Raw genomic sequence first — 18,871 nt, forward strand, 5'->3', positions numbered from 1 at the left:
CACCCTTGTTATGCAGGCACAACTGACACAGGTCACCCGTGACACAGCCTGTTACCTGTTTCACCTCTGACTGCCCCTGTTACCCGGGTCATCCCAGACACAGCACCTGTTACCGAGGCACACCTCTGACTCTGTTACCTAGGCACACCTGACACAGCCCATGTTACCCGGGTCATCCCTGACACAGCACCTGTTACCCAGGCACAACTCTGACTCTGTTACTTAGGCACACCTGACACAGCCCATGTTACCTGGGTCATCCCTGACACAGCACCTGTTACCCGGGTCATCCCAGACACAGCACCTGTTACCCAGGCACACCTCTGACTCTGTTACCTAGGCACACCTGACACAGCACATGTTACCCGGGTCATCCCTGACACAGCACCTGTTACCCAGGCACACCTCTGACTCTGTTACCTAGGCACACCTGACACAGCACATGTTACCCGGGTCACCCCCGACACAGCACCTGTTACCCAGGCACACCTCTGACTCTATTACCTAGGCACACCTGACACAGCACATGTTACCCGGGTCATCCCCGACACAGCACCTGTTACCCAGGCACACATCTGACTCTGTTACTTAGGCACACCTGACACAGCACATGTTACCCGGGTCATCCCTGACACAGCCCTGTTACCCAGGCACACCTCTGACTCTGTTACCTAGGCACACCTGACACAGCACATGTTACCCGGGTACACTGCTGACACAGGACCTGTTACCTGGGCACACCTGACATAGGTCACCCCTAACACAATCCGTCACCCGGGTTACCTCTGACTGTCACAGCTGCGGTAACACAGGTCATCCCTAACCCTGCGCATGTCAGTCAGCACTCAGGACTGTCAATGGGGTGTGTGTGTTATACGTTGTATGTGTGTGTATAGTAAGTTGTGTAAATGTGTACTGTGACTCACACAAAATATGTCCTGTCCTCTTCCTGCCCAAGGACATCTGTATGTATAGTAAGAGTTGTGTAATTGTGCATAGTTACACTGATATGCTGTGGCCTCTTCCTATTGCTACCGGTATGTGTGTACAGTTGTGTACTGCTGCCCAGGAAATACTGTGTATGCAGCAAAAGCTGTGTAGTGTCACACACAAGTTCCCTAGCCTCCCTGGGATGGATGCGTGTATAGTGTGAGTTGTGTAGTGTTGCACAAAAATGCCTAGTCCTCATTTTAGGTACAGCAGTGTATGTGTATACAGTAAGAGTTGTGTAGTGTCACACAGTAGAGTTGTCCTGTGTTCTGTGTAGCGACACACAAAAATACCCTGTTATCCTCCCACCCAGGGACATCCTTTGTGTGTACAGGAAGTGTTGTGCAGTATCACACAAATTCTCTGCCCAGGGACAGACGTGTATATAGTTAGAGTTGTGAAGTGTTACACAGACATGCCCTATCCTTATCCTGCATAGGGGCAGATGTGTGTATAGTAATAAGTGTGTATTGTTACAGAGATTTCCTGTGCTTCTGCTGCCCAAGCACAGCTGTGTGTGTGTGTGTGTGTGTGTGTGTGTGTGTGTACAGTAAGTGTTGTGTAGTGTCAAACAAAAATGCCCTGTCTTATACTGTAAAAGTTGTGTAATATCAGATATGTTGTGTTCTTCTTTTGGCCAGGGACAGCTGTCTGTGTGTACAGTAAGAGTTGTGTAGTGTCACAAAGAGGTATCCTGTCCTTCTCTTGTCCAGGGACAGCTGTCTGTGTGTACAGTAAGAGTTGTGTAGTGTCACAAAGAGGTATCCTGTCCTTCTCTTGTCCAGGGACAGCTGTCTGTGTGAACAGTAAGAGTTGTGTAGTATCACACAGATATATTTTGTCCTCTGACCAGGAACAGCTGTGTGTGTACTGTGAAAGTTGTGTAGTGTCACACAGAGGTATCCTGTCCTTCTCTTGTCCAGGGACAGCTGTCTGTGTGTACAGTAAGAGTTGTGTAGTATCACACAGATATATTTTGTCCTCTGACCAGGAACAGCTGTGTGTGTACTGTGAAAGTTGTGTAGTGTCACATAGCTATATTTTGTCTTCTGACTAGGGACAGCTGTGTGTGTGTATATGTGTGTGTACTGTGAGAGTTGTGTAATGTCACACATAGTTGTCATGTCATGCTCTTGCTTAGGGACAGCTGTCTGTACAGTGTTGTCACACAGATATACTGTCCTCCCAGGGACAACTGTGCGTGTGTACAGAGTTGTGTAATTTCAGTTAGAGTTGCTCGCTCCTGCCCAGAGGCAATGTGTCTATAGTAAGAGTTGTGTAGTGTTACATACTGATGTCCTGTCCTCTGCAGCCGTGTGTCTCTCTATGAAAGATGTGTGTACAGTGAAATTTGTGTCGTGTCACACACATTGATACCCTTTCCTCCGCCCCAAGTCTACTTGAGGTTGATGTGTGTACAGTTAGAGTTGTGTAATACCCTGTGTTCCTCCACCCTGTTATGGATATGTGTACAGTTAGAGTTGTGTAGTATCACACACTGATGCCCTGTCCTCCTCCTCCTTCCTGGATGCATGTGTGTACAGTAGGAGTTGTTTAGTGCCACGCACACTGATGCCCTGTCCTCCTCCTCCCTGGGATGGATGGATGTACAGTGGGAGTTGTGTAGTGTTACACACACTGATACCCTGTTGTCCTCACTGGGATGATGGATGTGTGTACAGTAAGAGTTGTATAGTGTCACACACACTGATGCCCTATCCTCTTCCTCACAGGGATGTATGTGTGTACAGTAGGAGTTGTATAGTGTCACACACACTGATGCCCTGTCCTCCTCCTCCCTGGGATGATGGATGTGTGTACAGTGGGAGATGTGTAATGTCACACACACTGATGCCCTGTCCTCCTCACTGGGATGGAGTTGTGTAGTCACACACACACACACACACACACACACACACACACACACACACACACACACACACACACACACACACACACACACGCCCTATCCTCTTTCTCACTGGGATGGATGTGTTTGCAGTAGGAGTTGTGTAGTGTCACACACTGATGCCCTATCCACTTCCTCCCTGGGATGGATGTGTGTGGAGTAGGAGTTGTGTAGTGTTACACACACTGATGCCCTGTCCTCTTCCCTGGGATGGATGTGTGTGCAGTAGGAGTTGTGTAGTGTCACACACACTGATACCATGTCCTCTTCCTCCTCCCTGGGATGGATGTGTGTGCAGTAGGAGTTGTGTAGTGTCACACACTGATGCCATGTCCTCCTCCTCCCTGGGATGGATGTGTGTATAGTAGGAGTTGTGTAGTGTTATACACACTGATGCCCTGTCCTCCTCCTCCCTGGGATGGATGTGTGTGCAGTAGGAGTTGTGTAGTGTTATACACACTGATGCCATGTCCTCCTCCTCCCTGGGATGGATGTGTGTATAGTAGGAGTTGTGTAGTGTTATACACACTGATGCCCTGTCCTCCTCCTCCCTGGGATGGATGTGTGTGCAGTAGGAGTTGTGTAGTGTCACACACTGATGCCCTGTCCTCCTCCTCACTGGGATAGATGTGTGTATAGTAGGAGTTGTGTAGTGTTACACACACTGATGCCCTGTCCTCCTCCTCCCTGGGATGGATGTGTGTGCAGTATGAGTTGTGTAGTTGTGTAGTGTCACACACACTGATGCCCTGTCCTCCTCCTCCCTGTGTCTCCCTGGGATGGATGTGTGTGTGCGCTGGCCGCTCGCGGTGCACGCCGGGAGTTGTAGTTCCTGGGCGCTGTGGCCGCCATTGGTGCCAGTGGTGGGCGGCGCGGTGCCCGGACTACACTTCCCGTCACGCCCCGCGCGGCCTGGCTCGCTGCTCTCGCTCGCTGGCTGCCAGTGTCTCCGCCGAAGCTTCTTCTTCTTGTCCGGGCGCAGGAACACCCTCCGGCACCCGGCTCACCCGAGGGAGTCGCCGGGCCGCCCTGGCCCTGGATCCTGGAGTGGAGTCACGGAACAGGTGCGTGCGATAGCGCCCTCTCCCCCCTCCGCACCCCCCCCGTGTGTCCCCGACGCTCCGGACATTTAAACCCCCCACCGGGCTGCACATCGGTCTCCCCCTCGCCCAATTCCGGGCACCCTTACCATAGGCGGCTGCAGACAGGGGACAGGAGGTGCCCGCGGGTCTCCCGTCCCTTCACCTCTCCCCCGCACCCCGCACACAAATCGGGTCACCCCGGGTGTAGCTGTGTGCCCGGGTATCGGGGTGGGGATCACTGTGGTGGTAACGGCAGGGCCCCGGGCGCGGTGTCTGCGGGTGAGCATCATCCCGGCAACTTCTTATCTACCTGTGCGGACCCGGGCTGCGCTGCGGACACCCGCCGGGTGTCTCCCCACTCACCTCCCGGGTGTCCTCAGCCCACACTCTCACTTGGCAGGAGTTTGGGTTACTCTGCGATCTCGTGCTGTGCGGGGAGGGGGCGAGAGATCACCCAACTCCTGCGGTGCCTCCCGGCTGTCACCCACACGGCGGGGACCGGGTCACTGGGACGGGCGGTGGGAATTCAGCACCACCGGGGTGACGTCTGGCACTATATATATATATATATATATATATATATATTCTCGTGTGTGTGTGTGTATATATATATATATATATATATATATATATATATATATATATACTGTATGTGTGTGTGTGTATATATATATATATATATACACATACACACACACACTACTCATGTTGTTTTTGCGCCCATCCCCAGTGCCCCTTGTTGCCCCCCCTGTCAGTAAGCCATCCCCAGCAGCAGACCCCCCTGTACTGGCAGCCTGTGCGCCCCTGGCTGGGGGCAGGATGTTGTGTGTTGGGGTCCGCCATAGGCGCTGTGTGTGTGTGTCCCATGCGCTCCTGTGACAGGCAGACATGAAGGACGATGTTTGTAGGGTCTACGGTGACGAGATGAATTTTCCCACTGGGGGGCAATGGAGCAGCGTGGAGTATACAGGGGAAGGGCTGAGATGCAGGTGGTAGTACGGGAATTCTGCATATGTGTGTCACTGGATGATGCATGTGTGTATAGGTAACTGGGAGATGCTTGTATATAGGTGAGTGGATAATGCATGTGTATTCATAACTGCGAGATACTTGTATATAGGTGAGTGGATGATGCATGTGTATACGTAACTGGGAGATGCTTGTATATATGTGAGTGGATGATTCTTGTATATAGTTGAGTGGCTGATGAATGTGTGTATACATAACTGGGAGATGATTGTATATAGGTGAGTGGATGATGCATGTGTATGCGTAATGGAGATGCTTGTATATAGGTGGATGATGCATGTGTGTATATGTAACTGGGAGATTATTGTATATAGGTGGATGATACATGTGTGTGTATATGTAACTGGGAGATGCTTGTATATAGGTGGATGATGCATGTGTGTATATGTAACTGGGAGATGCTTGTATATAGGTGGATGATGCATGTGTATATATGTAACTGGGAGATGCTTGTATATAGGTGAGTGGATGATCTGCATGTGTATACGTAACTGGGAGATAACTTTATATAGGTGAGTGGATGATGCATGTGTGTATATGCAAGGGGGGATGCTTGTATATAGGTGAGTGGATGATGCATGTGTATATACGTAACTGGGAGTTGCTTGTATATAGGTGAGTGGATGATGCATGTGTAGACGTAACTGGGAGATTCTTGTATATAGGTGAGTGGATGATGCATGTGTATACGTAACTGGGAGATGCTTGTATATATGTGAGTGGATGATGCTTGTATATAGGTGAGTGGATGATGAATGTGTGTATACATAACTGGGAGATACTTGTATATAGGTGAGTGGATGATGCTTGTGTGTATACATAACTGGGAGATGATTGTATATAGGTGAGTGGATGATGCATGTGTGTATATGTAACTGGGGAATGTTGGTATATAGCTGAGTCAATTCTGGATGTATATATGTTACTTAAGCATGTTTATAGTGGGGGGATGGGTTTGTATAGGTGAGTGGGTGACGCATGTGTAACTGGATAATACTTGTATATAGGTGAATGGGAGAGGCTTCTATATAGGTAACTGGATAATTCATGTATATCTGTGAGTGGGAGAGGCTTCTATATAGGTAACTGGATAATTCATGTATATCGGTGAGTAGGAGAGGCATCTATACAGGTAACTGGATAATTCATGTATATAGGTGAGTGGGAGAGGCTTCTATACAGGTAACTGGATAATGCTTGTATATAGGTGAGTGGGAGAGGCTTCTATATAGGTAGCCAGATAATGTATGTATATAGGTGAGTGGGAGAGGCTTCTATATACTGTAGGTAACTGTATAAGGCATGTATAAGGGTCATCCTTACATAAGATGCTCTGCTGTCATTAGCAGACGTCTGGCTCCTCTGTCTTAAGCAGCATCTGCGGCACCTATAGATAATGTTCTTTTCTCTTGGGCACATTGTGGTTTGGGCAGTGACCCCTGCGAAGGCCGGAACCCATGTAGTGCTAGGCTAAGAGCGGACGTAGATGGATGAATGGAGCACGTGGCAGGTGCCTGGGATGCAGGATGCAGACTGTAGCCTTGTACAGGTGATCCACAGTGCACAGGCTGAGCGCTCCGTGTGAGCCGGGGGTTCCCAGCAGAGCCAGGAAGAGGGGTGACCCGGACTGGTGACCTCACTACAGAGGGGTGATCCGGACTGATGACCTCACTACAGAGACTGGATGCTGGCAGCGCTTCACGCCCTTGGTGCCGCTCACTGCGTCCTGTAATGTCCCAGCGTGCACGGCTATCGGAGTACAGTATGATGACGTAGTTTTTCCCCGTACCTAGTTCCGTCTTTTTTTTAGTTTTTTCTAGCTACCTTGCAGTGGAATGTAAACTTTTGACAATGGGCTTCTGTATCGCAGCCTGCGCTGATAGTAGTTTAATTCATTCATCAGGGTTTATATTGTCTGCACCCCTTAGCTCTTTCCTGTAATGTGTACATTGATTTTTAGTCTACAGTGACACCTAGTACATATATTTTCCAAGGTAACACGGTGGACTATCAGAATGGTGTGACTCGGGGACCTCTATCCCCACCTCTCACGCTCAGTGGCAGGCCTGGAAAGGGCAAAGGTCAGGGGTGGACGGCTGAGAGCAGAGCCAGGATGACCCAATGCTACATTAACAATAACTCTATCAGGACTTACCGGGGTCCTATGCTTTTCAGCTTCCACAATTCTCTTCCGATTGCCGACAAAGCTTATCGACACACACAGGCTGATTGCCACTGTGCCCGGCATAAAACGCCAGGATGACGCTCCTTCCCAGGGTGTAATCCCGCCGGTGCCTTTGGTGTTGCCAGTCACAGCTTCCGTCTTGCAAGCCTGCATTCTCGTGACATTGATGTTTCCTGAGTGACAAGCCGTCACCCGGGGGTCGCCGGTTACCAGACACACTTCTGTTGTGGATATTGATTCATTGCGTAGCTCCGGACTATTTGCCCCTAACCTAACGACAAGTTATATGGAAAGGGGATCCGCTGCCGCGATCGTCCTGGTCTTTTAATAGTATACACCCAGGGGTTAACGTGATTCAGGATCCGCTCTTAGGCCATTAATGTAGGGCTGTCTCCATGAATAACGTGCAGGAAAGTTGATGAAATCTGCAGGAGACAGACGTGAGTTTCATCCTTCCCTGTCCCTGATAACTTGTTAGTCGAGTTCTGATCCTGCTGTACGTTTTGCGGTGTGCATCACTATTGGGAAAGAGGCTTCCCAACCTGCTCATTGTACGGAACGCGTGTGTGACCTTGTCTTGTAGCTGTGGCCTGGAAAAGGGACAGAAACTTACATTTTAGAAATGTTGTCGTCTCATGAATTGCTGCTTGGGTGTCTGAAATGAGACCTATCGTCAGCCATTTTGAGGGAGGAGCCAATATTCATGAAGATACAGCCCAATGGAAGCACTAGCAACCTCAGCGAGGCATGAGGCACGATTGGATCCGCCCACAAAATGGCTAATACAGTGGGTGTTTGGTAACGGGTATATGAATTATCCTTTATTCAAGAAGAGTGGCGATGCAGAGCTGATGCAAATCGAAGTTGCAGTTGGCGCCAGGCTTATGCACCTGGCTAATATTTTTGTAAAAAAATGTTCAGAAATTGTCATTTTTTTTATGATGAAGATCAAGAGCATCTATTTAATACTTGTCCAGCAACGACTTTATAACAATTTTTTTTTTTTTTTTTTAAATTCCGAATACTATCAAAATAGCAATTATTATAGTATACAGTAGCGATGGCCATCGAAGGCCGATGGTTTTAAACCATCACTGATTGTTTAGCTATCGATGGTTAAGTGCTACGTAGACTCAGCCACTTATGTTGCCTTAATGTTGGGAGTTGCCATCGACGGTGCAACATCGGTGCCTGCCAGCGATGGCAAAACCACTTGACAACGTTCCTTCACCACCGATATTTGCAAACCAACGTTGTCCTATGAACGACCTTAGGGCCTGATTCAGTATCCTTCTGCGAGATTGCAAGTCGCAGCGCCCCCAAGCCGCAGTGGGGCGGTACGGGTGGTAGCAGCAGTGACCGTTGTACGAAATGGGGGCATGTCTCTCCCGTTTCTGTAGGCGTTTGCCTCTCCCGACGCAGATTTCTTGGTCATGGTAGAGGTGAATCACCGGCCATCCTGCTTAATCTGAGAGATGTTTTCGCAGGTGATCAGATGCTGGGGCTTCTGACGCAGCAGCAGATAACAGAAGCCGGCAGGAGTCCTCTAGCCACAAGACGCCTCCTGCATCGGGTGCTGCCCCTTGTTTGCAAAATCGCACAATTTACTCTACGCCAACGGGTACGGTACAAAGTCTCCCAAACGTTCTGGAGAGCCTCCTAGCCACTGCTCCGTGGGTCTCTATTTACTGCAAAGATTTGTCCGTTTGGTTTATTTGGTAGTGATGAAATATGGTTTCAGTTTGTGTGCAGGAGGTGGGTTCAGACAAGCGCCGTTGTGTGTGTGAGATAAGCAGACAGGGAGAGGAGGTGCGGAGGATGAAGTGATATCGCACCAGTGAGAAGCACAACGCACATGTTCTCCGTGCATAATGCAGGACAGTCGTCTCCTAAAACACCCTCTGGCTGTGTAATTCACCCTGTTTATTAATTCCACGTACGGTGGCACTCGAGAGGTTAAACAGCATCGGAACACGGCTCATTGAGTCTCCTGAATATTAGTGTGCTTATGTGGCAGCGTGTAAGGTGAAACCTGCCGGAACGAACATTTGGTAACGTTTGCTCTATACTGGAACCACTCATTATCAGGGATCACGTTTATTCCCGTTTTCCCGGGACAGTCTTCTTAACCACTTCAAGACCGCAAGGGTTTCACCCCTTCCTCACCAGAGACGTTTTCCTGTGTTTGACGCACGGTTGTCCTATGCGACAGACCTGGGCAAATTTCTGCTGGGAATGGCAATTTTTTACAGAAAACCTTTTGCCAGGCAAAGCGAGATGGAATTGTTTGGTTGGTGTTTGCCTTATTCATGCAAGTAGTGCCCGACATATTTACCTGACCGTGCCTGGCACATTTACCTGACGGTACCCAGCATGTAACAGCAGTGCCCGACACATTTACCTGGCAGTACCCAGCATGTACCAGCAGTGCCCGACACATTTACCTGGCAGTGCCCAACACATTTACCTGACAGTACCCAGCATGTACCAGCAGTGCCCGACACATTTACCTGACAGTACCCAGCATGTACCAGCAGTGCTCGACACATTTACCTGGCAGTGCCCAACACATTTACCTGACAGTACCCAGCATGTACCAGCAGTGCCCGACACATTTACCTGACAGTACCCAGCATGTACCAGCAGTGCCCCTCACATTTACCTGGCAGTACCCAGCATGTACCAGCAGTGCCCGACACATTTACCTGACCGTGCCAGGCACATTTACCTGACAGTACCCAGCATGTACCAGCAGTGCCCGACACATTTACCTGACAGTACCCAGCATATACCAGCAGTGCCCGACACATTTACCTGACAGTACCCAGCATGTACCAGCAGTGCCCGACACATTTACCTGGCAGTACCCAGCATATACCAGCAGTGCCCGACACATTTACCTGACCGTGCCCGACACATTTACCTGACAGTACCCAGCATGTACCAGCAGTGCTCGACACATTTACCTGGCAGTGCCCAACACATTTACCTGACAGTACCCAGCATGTACCAGCAGTGCCCGACACATTTACCTGACCGTGCCAGGCACATTTACCTGACAGTACCCAGCATGTACCAGCAGTGCCCGACACATTTACCTGACAGTACCCAGCATGTACCAGCAGTGCTCGACACATTTACCTGGCAGTGCCCAACACATTTACCTGGCAGTACCCAGCATGTACCAGCAGTGCCCGACACATTTACCTGACCGTGCCCGACACATTTACCTGACAGTACCCAGCATGTACCAGCAGTGCCCGACACATTTACCTGACCGTGCCCAACACATTTACCTGACAGTACCCAGCATGTACCAGCAGTGCTCGACACATTTACCTGGCAGTGCCCAACACATTTACCTGACAGTACCCAGCATGTACCAGCAGTGCTCGACACATTTACCTGACCGTGCCAGGCACATTTACCTGACAGTACCCAGAATGTACCAGCAGTGCCCGACACATTTACCTGACAGTACCCAGCATGTACAAGTAGTACCCGACACATTTACCTGACAGTACCCAGCATGTACCAGCAGTGCCCGACACATTTACCTGACAGTACCCAGCATGTACCAGCAGTGCCCGACACATTTACCTGACAGTACCCAGCATGTACCAGCAGTGCCCGACACATTTACCTGGCAGTGCCCAACACATTTACCTGACAGTACCCAACATGTACCAGCAGTGCCCAGCATGTACCAGCAGTGCCCGACACATTTACCTGACAGTACCCAGCATGTACCAGCAGTGCTCGACACATTTACCTGGCAGTGCCCAACACATTTACCTGACAGTACCCAGCATGTACCAGCAGTGCCCGACACATTTACCTGACAGTACCCAGCATGTACCAGCAGTGCCCCTCACATTTACCTGGCAGTACCCAGCATGTACCAGCAGTGCCCGACACATTTACCTGACCGTGCCAGGCACATTTACCTGACAGTACCCAGCATGTACCAGCAGTGCCCGACACATTTACCTGACAGTACCCAGCATGTACCAGCGGTGCTCGACACATTTACCTGACCGTGCCAGGCACATTTACCTGACAGTACCCAGCATGTACCAGCAGTGCCCGACACATTTACCTGACAGTACCCAGCATGTACCAGCAGTGCCCGACACATTTACCTGGCAGTACCTAGCATGTACCAGCAGTGCCCGACACATTTACCTGACCGTGCCCGACACATTTACCTGACAGTACCCAGCATGTACCAGCAGTGCTCGACACATTTACCTGGCAGTGCCCAACACATTTACCTGACAGTACCCAGCATGTACCAGCAGTGCCCGACACATTTACCTGACCGTGCCAGGCATATTTACCTGACAGTACCCAGCATGTACCAGCAGTGCTCGACACATTTACCTGGCAGTGCCCAACACATTTACCTGGCAGTATCCAGCATGTACCAGCAGTGCCCGACACATTTACCTGACAGTACCCAGCATGTACCAGCAGTGCCCCTCACATTTACCTGGCAGTACCCAGCATGTACCAGCAGTGCCCGACACATTTACCTGACCGTGCCCGACACATTTACCTGACAGTACCCAGCATGTACCAGCAGTGCTCGATACATTTACCTGGCAGTGCCCAACACATTTACCTGACAGTACCTAGCATGTACCAGCAGTGCTCGACACATTTACCTGACCGTGCCAGGCACATTTACCTGACAGTACCCAGCATGTACCAGCAGTGCCCGACACATTTACCTGACAGTACCCAGCATGTACCAGTAGTGCCCGACACATTTACCTGACAGTACCCAGCATGTACAAGTAGTACCGGACACATTTACCTGACCGTGCCAGGCACATTTACCTGACAGTACCCAGCATGTACCAGCAGTGCCCGACACATTTACCTGACAGTACCCAGCATGTACAAGTAGTACCGGACACATTTACCTGACCGTGCCAGGCACATTTACCTGACAGTACCCAGCATGTACCAGCAGTGCCCGACACATTTACCTGACCGTGCCCAACACATTTACCTGACCGTACCCAGCATGTACCAGCAGTGCCCGACACATTTACCTGACAGTATCCAGCATGTACCAGCAGTGCCCGACACATTTACCTGACAGTACCCAGCATGTACCAGCAGTGCCCGACACATTTACCTGACAGTACCCAGCAGTGCCCGACACATTTACCTGACAGTACCCAGCATGTACCAGCAGTGCCCGACACATTTACCTGACAGTACCCAGCATGTAACAGCAGTGCCCGACACATTTACCTGACAGTACCCAGCATGTACCAGCAGTGCCCGACACATTTACCTGACAGTACCCAGCATGTACCAGCAGTGCCCGACACATTTACCTGACCGTGCCCGACACATTTACCTGACAGTACCCAGCATGTACCAGCAGTGCCCGACACATTTACCTGACAGTACCCAGCATGTACCAGCAGTACCCGACACATTTACCTGACAGTACCCAGCATGTACCAGCAGTGCCCGACACATTTGCCTGATAGTGCCCGGCATGTACCAGCAGTGCCCGACACATTTACCTGACAGTACCCAGCATGTACCAGCAGTGCCCGACACATTTACCTGACCGTGCCAGACACATTTACCTGACGGTATCCAGCATGTAACAGCAGTGCCCGACACATTTACCTGACAGTACCCAACATGTACCAGCAGTGCCCGACACATTTACCTGACAGTACCCAGCATGTACCAGCAGTGCCCCTCACATTTACCTGGCAGTACCCAGCATGTACCAGCAGTGCCCGACACATTTACCTGACAGTACCCAGCATGTACCAGCAGCGCCCCTCACATTTACCTGGCAGTACCCAGCATGTACCAGCAGTGCCCGACACATTTACCTGACAGTACCCAGCATGTACCAGCAGTGCCCCTCACATTTACCTGGCAGTACCCAGCATGTACCAGCAGTGCCCGACACATTTACCTGACCGTACCCAGCATGTACCAGTAGTACCCGACACATTTACCTGACCGTGCCAGGCACATTTACCTGACAGTACCCAGCATGTACCAGCAGTGCCCGACACATTTACCTGACCGTGCCCGACACATTTACCTGACAGTACCCAGCATGTAACAGCAGTGCCCGAAACATTTACCTGACAGTACCCAGCATGTACCAGCAGTGCCCGACACATTTGCCTGATAGTGCCCAGCATGTACCAGCAGTGCCCGACACATTTACCTGACAGTACCCAGCATGTACCAGCAGTGCCCGACACATTTACCTGACCGTGCCAGACACATATACCTGACGGTATCCAGCATGTAACAGTAGTGCCCGACACATTTACCTGACAGTACCCAGCATGTACCAGCAGTGCCCGACACATTTACCTGACCGTGCCAGACACATTTACCTGACAGTACCCAGCATGTACCAGCAGTGCCCGACACATTTACCTGACCGTGCCAGACACATATACCTGACGGTATCCAGCATGTAACAGTAGTGCCCGACACATTTACCTGACAGTACCCAGCATGTACCAGCAGTGCCCGACACATTTACCTGACCGTGCCAGACACATTTACCTGACGGTATCCAGCATGTAACCGCAGTGCCCGACACATTTACCTGACAGTACCCAGCATGTACCAGTAGTGCCCGACACATTTACCTGACAGTACCCAGCATGTACCAGCAGTGCCCGACACATTTACCTGACAGTACCCATCATGTACCAGTAGTACCCGACACATTTACCTGACCGTGCCAGGCACATTTACCTGACAGTACCCAGCATGTACCAGCAGTGCCCGACACATTTACCTGACAGTACCCAGCATGTAACAGCAGTGCCCGACACATTTACCTGACAGTACCCAGCATGTACCAGCAGTGCCCGACACATTTGCCTGACAGTACCCAGCATGTAACAGCAGTGCCCGACACATTTACCTGACAGTACCCAGCATGTACCAGCAGTGCCCGACACATTTGCCTGATAGTGCCCAGCATGTACCAGCAGTGCCCGACACATTTACCTGACGGTATCCAGCATGTAACAGCAGTGCCCGACACATTTACCTGACAGTACCCAGCATGTACCAGCAGTGCCCCTCACATTTACCTGGCAGTACCCAGCATGTACCAGCAGTGCCCCTCACATTTACCTGGCAGTACCCAGCATGTACCAGCAGTGCCCTACACATTTACCTGGCAGTGCCCAACACATTTACCTGACAGTACCCAGCATGTACCAGCAGTGCCCGACACATTTACCTGACAGTACCCAGCATGTACCAGCAGTGCTCGACACATTTACCTGGCAGTGCCCAACACATTTACCTGACAGTACCCAGCAGTGCCCGACACATTTACCTGGCAGTGCCCAACACATTTACCTGACAGTACCCAGCATGTACCAGCAGTGCCCGACACATTTACCTGATAGTGCCCAGCATGTACCAGCAGTGCCCCTCACATTTACCTGGCAGTACCCAGCATGTACCAGCAGTGCCCGACACATTTACCTGACAGTACCCAGCATGTACCAGCAGTGCCCGACACATTTACCTGACAGTACCCAGCATGTACCAGCAGTGCCCCTCACATTTACCTGGCAGTACCCAGCATGTACCAGCAGTGCCCGACACATTTACCTGACAGGGCCCAGCATGTACCAGTAGTACCCGACACATTTATCTGACAGTACCCAGCATGTACCAGCAGTGCCCGACACATTTACCTGACAGTACCCAGCATGTACCAGCAGTGCCCCTCACATTTACCTGGCAGTACCCAGCATGTACCAGCAGTGCCCCTCACATTTACCTGGCAGTGCTCAGCATGTACCAGTAGTACCCAACACATTTACCTGACCGTGCCAGGCACATTTACCTGATAGTACCCAGCATGTACCAGCAGTGCCCGACACATTTACATGACAGTGCCCAGCATGTACCAGTAGTACCCGACACATTTACCTGACCGTGCCAGGCACATTTACCTGATAGTACCCAGCATGTACCAGCAGTGCCCGACACATTTACCTGACAGTGCCCAGCATGTACCAGTAGTACCCGACACATTTACCTGACCGTGCCAGGCACATTTACCTGACAGTACCCAGCATGTACCAGCAGTGCCCAACACATTTACCTGACAGTACCCAGCATGTACCAGCAGTGCCTGGCTCATTTACCTGGCAGTACCAGCAGTGCCCATCACATTTACCTGGCAGTACCCAGCATGTACCAGCAGTGCCCGTCACATTTACCTGACAGTACATGTGTAAGTAACGCCCGACACATTCATCACACAGTAAACACATACACCTGCCACGTCCCTGTAACATGTAGAAAAAGTATGCACCACCTGTAACGCCTAGCAACTGTGCCCACCTCTGGTGCCCGTCATATGCCTATGGTGGTTGCCACAGACCGGCAAGCTGTCCTTGTAGGGTCAGAAGCTGCTAATTGTGTTGGCTATCTTTAGGACAGGTTTCGCCCCAGAGCGCGCAGCTCTCTTGTGGATCTGGAGGGGGAGGGATCTGGAGGGTGGCGGCTCATTGGTCCGAGTTACAAAACGGGACTGTTGTCTGTGGTGCCACTCTCACCAGCACAAGTCCTGCTGGATTAGGTTCCATGGCAAAACAGCCATCTCTCTGCAGGAGGGATGTTACCCATAGCAATCGGTCAGACTCTAACTTCTTTTATTTTCCGACCTGTACAGTAAGTAATACCTGGTTGCTGTCGGCAACGCAGACCTTCCCTGTTACCTGGAGTCATGTCGTTTCGCAGTTCTACATTTATAATGCTTATTTACATAGCATTCCGTCACATGATGCTTGTATATTAGTAGGAATATGACCCTACAACTATTATTATTTTGTTAGGAACCCTAAGCAGAGTATGGCATACCGGTTATTGACAGAGTAAACTATACTATGGCCATGTTTTCTCTTTCAAAACTACATAATCGTGATATATGTCATGATATATTTCCTAAGTGCCTGAATTGGTATATTGGGAAATTTTGCCAGTTCAGATTATGTAAAAGGCACCATATACGGAAAAAGGGTCATTAAAGGGATAAATGTGGAAAGGGGGGCTGTTCCCCCTGACGGTGCAGGCAGCCATTTTATGTCCTGGTCCTTGAGCATGGAGCCTTTCAATTATTCATGCATGTTGGTGAAGCCAACAAAATGGCCGCCGTCAGTGCACTTGGGTGACATGGGCAGTTGAAGCTGCAGCGCAATACTCTGTTCCTGCGACGCGGACTGTCTACTTAGCTTAACCCATGCGTTTGACACCTCATCTGACACCTTTGCTATTGGGGCGTGACGACTGTTTGCCAGTACAGTTGCAGTAACCCATAGCAACCCATTGGTTTTGCTGGATCTACAGAGATCAGAGCAAATACCTGGCTCCTGTGGATTATTGTGTAGTATGTGAATTGGGAGTGCTCCCCGACCCGTCACCCCTCCGGCTTTTCCCATCAGGCTGTTCAGCGCTGACTCTGCAATTATCCCTAAAGTGTTGAGTAAGGATCACGGTACACCGGCGTCTATTCACTGAGGTGCCACAGGCAGAAAGTTCCATCTATGAATGTCCCCATCGGCACAGACAGCAAAGCGGCACAATGCAGGTGTGCTGTCAGGGGTTGTAACGTATCGGAGGCACACAGAGACGTATATATAGAGACACTGAGCTATAGATGAGAGTACACACCATTATGCAGAATGTTATTTGCTCAATGCTGCATCTATTACGTAACAGGCGTAAAACAGGATTTCTCTGTGAGCCCCTTCTCCCGGGCCGGCCCCCTGCAGACCTGGCAGCTGGGGAGCAGTGCGTACGCTGATCTGACGGGCAGAGAGTGGCACGGAGGGGGAACTCTTGTGTTTGCTTACCGCACAGCGCCCCAGGCACTAATGCAGAATCGATCTGCCAGGACGCAGCAACGTCGGGCCGTCTCCTATCTAGTTACCACAGGGAAACTTCTGAAGCCCAAACTGGCTGCCAGCGGGGAATGATAGTTGGCTCGGAGGTATACAACAAGGTTATGTATAATTCCAGTCCTCTGCGAGGGCACGCTGCACTGGCGTATAGACGTCGGCTCAGAGGTTTCACGACCCTTTAAGCCTGAAAATGTTTGCAGCTAGGGAAGGGCGAGGCAAGTTTCGGTTCGCCGTCTCTAGTGGAACCACAAGCACCAGCCTGCCCTGCTCTTCTTGTTGTTCTGTTTGGAGCGCTTGCACTAATATAACGGAACATGTCATTAGCATATTACAGCCTTTCATCTGTAAACATTGCTAAGTGAATGTGCTGCGCCGCATAGCAATCCTGAGTACGTCTTCTGTTTTCCACAGGGAGCCCCGGTCCGTCCTCGGAGTGTGTTATTGCTGTGCGTAGCTGGAAATGTACGCTCATTTTCCGTATCACACCAGCCAACACTCTCAGTGCTGGGGACTGTGTTTATAAATCTGATTCCGTCGGTTCCTCAGTCCAGTACAGAAGATATGGGGTAATTGGCGGAGGGTGGACGGTAAACCCTGCGACTTCTCACAGGAAGTGTGGCTGACCCGGTCGCTCCTGTCATTCCAGGGGGTGGGAGATCTAAATAGCTCCGATTTCACAGACGGAATCCTTCCGTTACCTCCCCTGCGAGCGACCTGCTGCCCCCTGAGCTCCAGGGATATTAACACTTTTTTCTGTGTTTATAAACTTTGCTTACAGGATTACCCCACCCAAATGTCAGAAAGAAGAGTTTTGGGTGGGGATGAAGGAGTAAGAGAACCAGCCGCACCATTTGTGCTGCGGGCATTAATGGCCGGAACATCCCACGCTGCCCTTCTCGTTGCGGTTTCTGGTGATGCTGACCCCCCGCGATGACCCACCGACGTTGCTATAATTTGTGACCCATATCAGCAGGGATATATAATACGCCAGAGGCTCTCCTTGGCTGGCAGGGCATGCTGGGACTTGCAGTTCTCTAACAGCCGAAAAGCCATAGGGTGCTTTCCTCTGCGGTACAAAAGTGCTTTGATAATGGTTTAGGAACGTACAATGGTGGTCATTCCGAGTTGATCGCTAGCTGCATTCGTTCGCTGTGCAGTGATGAGGCAAAAAAGGGCACTTCTGCGCATGCGCAACGTACTAGTACAACGAACGATGTAGTTTCACACAGGGTCTAGCGATGCTTTTCAGTCGCACTGCTGGGCGCAGAGTGGTTGACAGGAAGTGGGCGTTTCTGGGTGTCAACTGACCGTTTTCAGGGAGTGTTCGGAAAAACGCAGGCGTGCCAGGAAAAACGCAGGCGTGGCTGGGCGAACGCAGGGCGTGTTTGTGACGTCAAAACAGGAACTGAACAGTCTGAAGTGATTGCAAGCGCTGAGTAGTTATTGAGCTACTCTAAAACTGCACAAAAAAACTTTGCTGCCGCTCTGCGATCCCTTCGTTCGCACTTCTGCTAAGCTAAAATACACTCCCAGTGGGAGGCGGCTTAGCGTTTGCACGGCTGCTAAAAACAGCTAGCGAGCGATCAACTCGGAATGACCCCCAATGTAATTGGACCGGCTTTCAATCTGTATCATGGAGAGCAAAGATATCGGCGTGTTGTGGAACAGGGTAAATTGCGCGAAGCTCCGACCAGTCGGACAGATAACTATGGCGGTCCGCGACAGCGGAGAGATCAGA

General features: G+C 50.6%; 1 protein-coding gene across 5 annotated transcripts in view; it reads left to right on the forward strand.

Annotated features, from left to right (window-relative positions):
• BCORL1 (BCL6 corepressor like 1) overlaps nt 1-18,871 on the forward strand; it is a 131,993-nt gene that overhangs the window by 61,509 nt on the left and 51,613 nt on the right. For 2 of the 5 annotated variants that reach the window (XM_063938350.1, XM_063938351.1), the window contains exon 1: nt 3,764-3,963. The exons of 2 other annotated variants lie outside the window; for them this stretch is intronic. The gene's annotated coding sequence lies outside the window, so the exon portion shown is untranslated. Of the gene's footprint in view, nt 1-3,762; nt 3,964-18,871 lie in introns of those variants that run through there. One more of the 5 variants, XM_063938352.1, reaches the window with a different exon arrangement.

The sequence above is a fragment of the Pseudophryne corroboree genome, chromosome 8 (genome assembly GCF_028390025.1).
Source record: "Pseudophryne corroboree isolate aPseCor3 chromosome 8, aPseCor3.hap2, whole genome shotgun sequence".
NCBI classification, from domain to species: Eukaryota; Metazoa; Chordata; class Amphibia; order Anura; family Myobatrachidae; genus Pseudophryne; species Pseudophryne corroboree.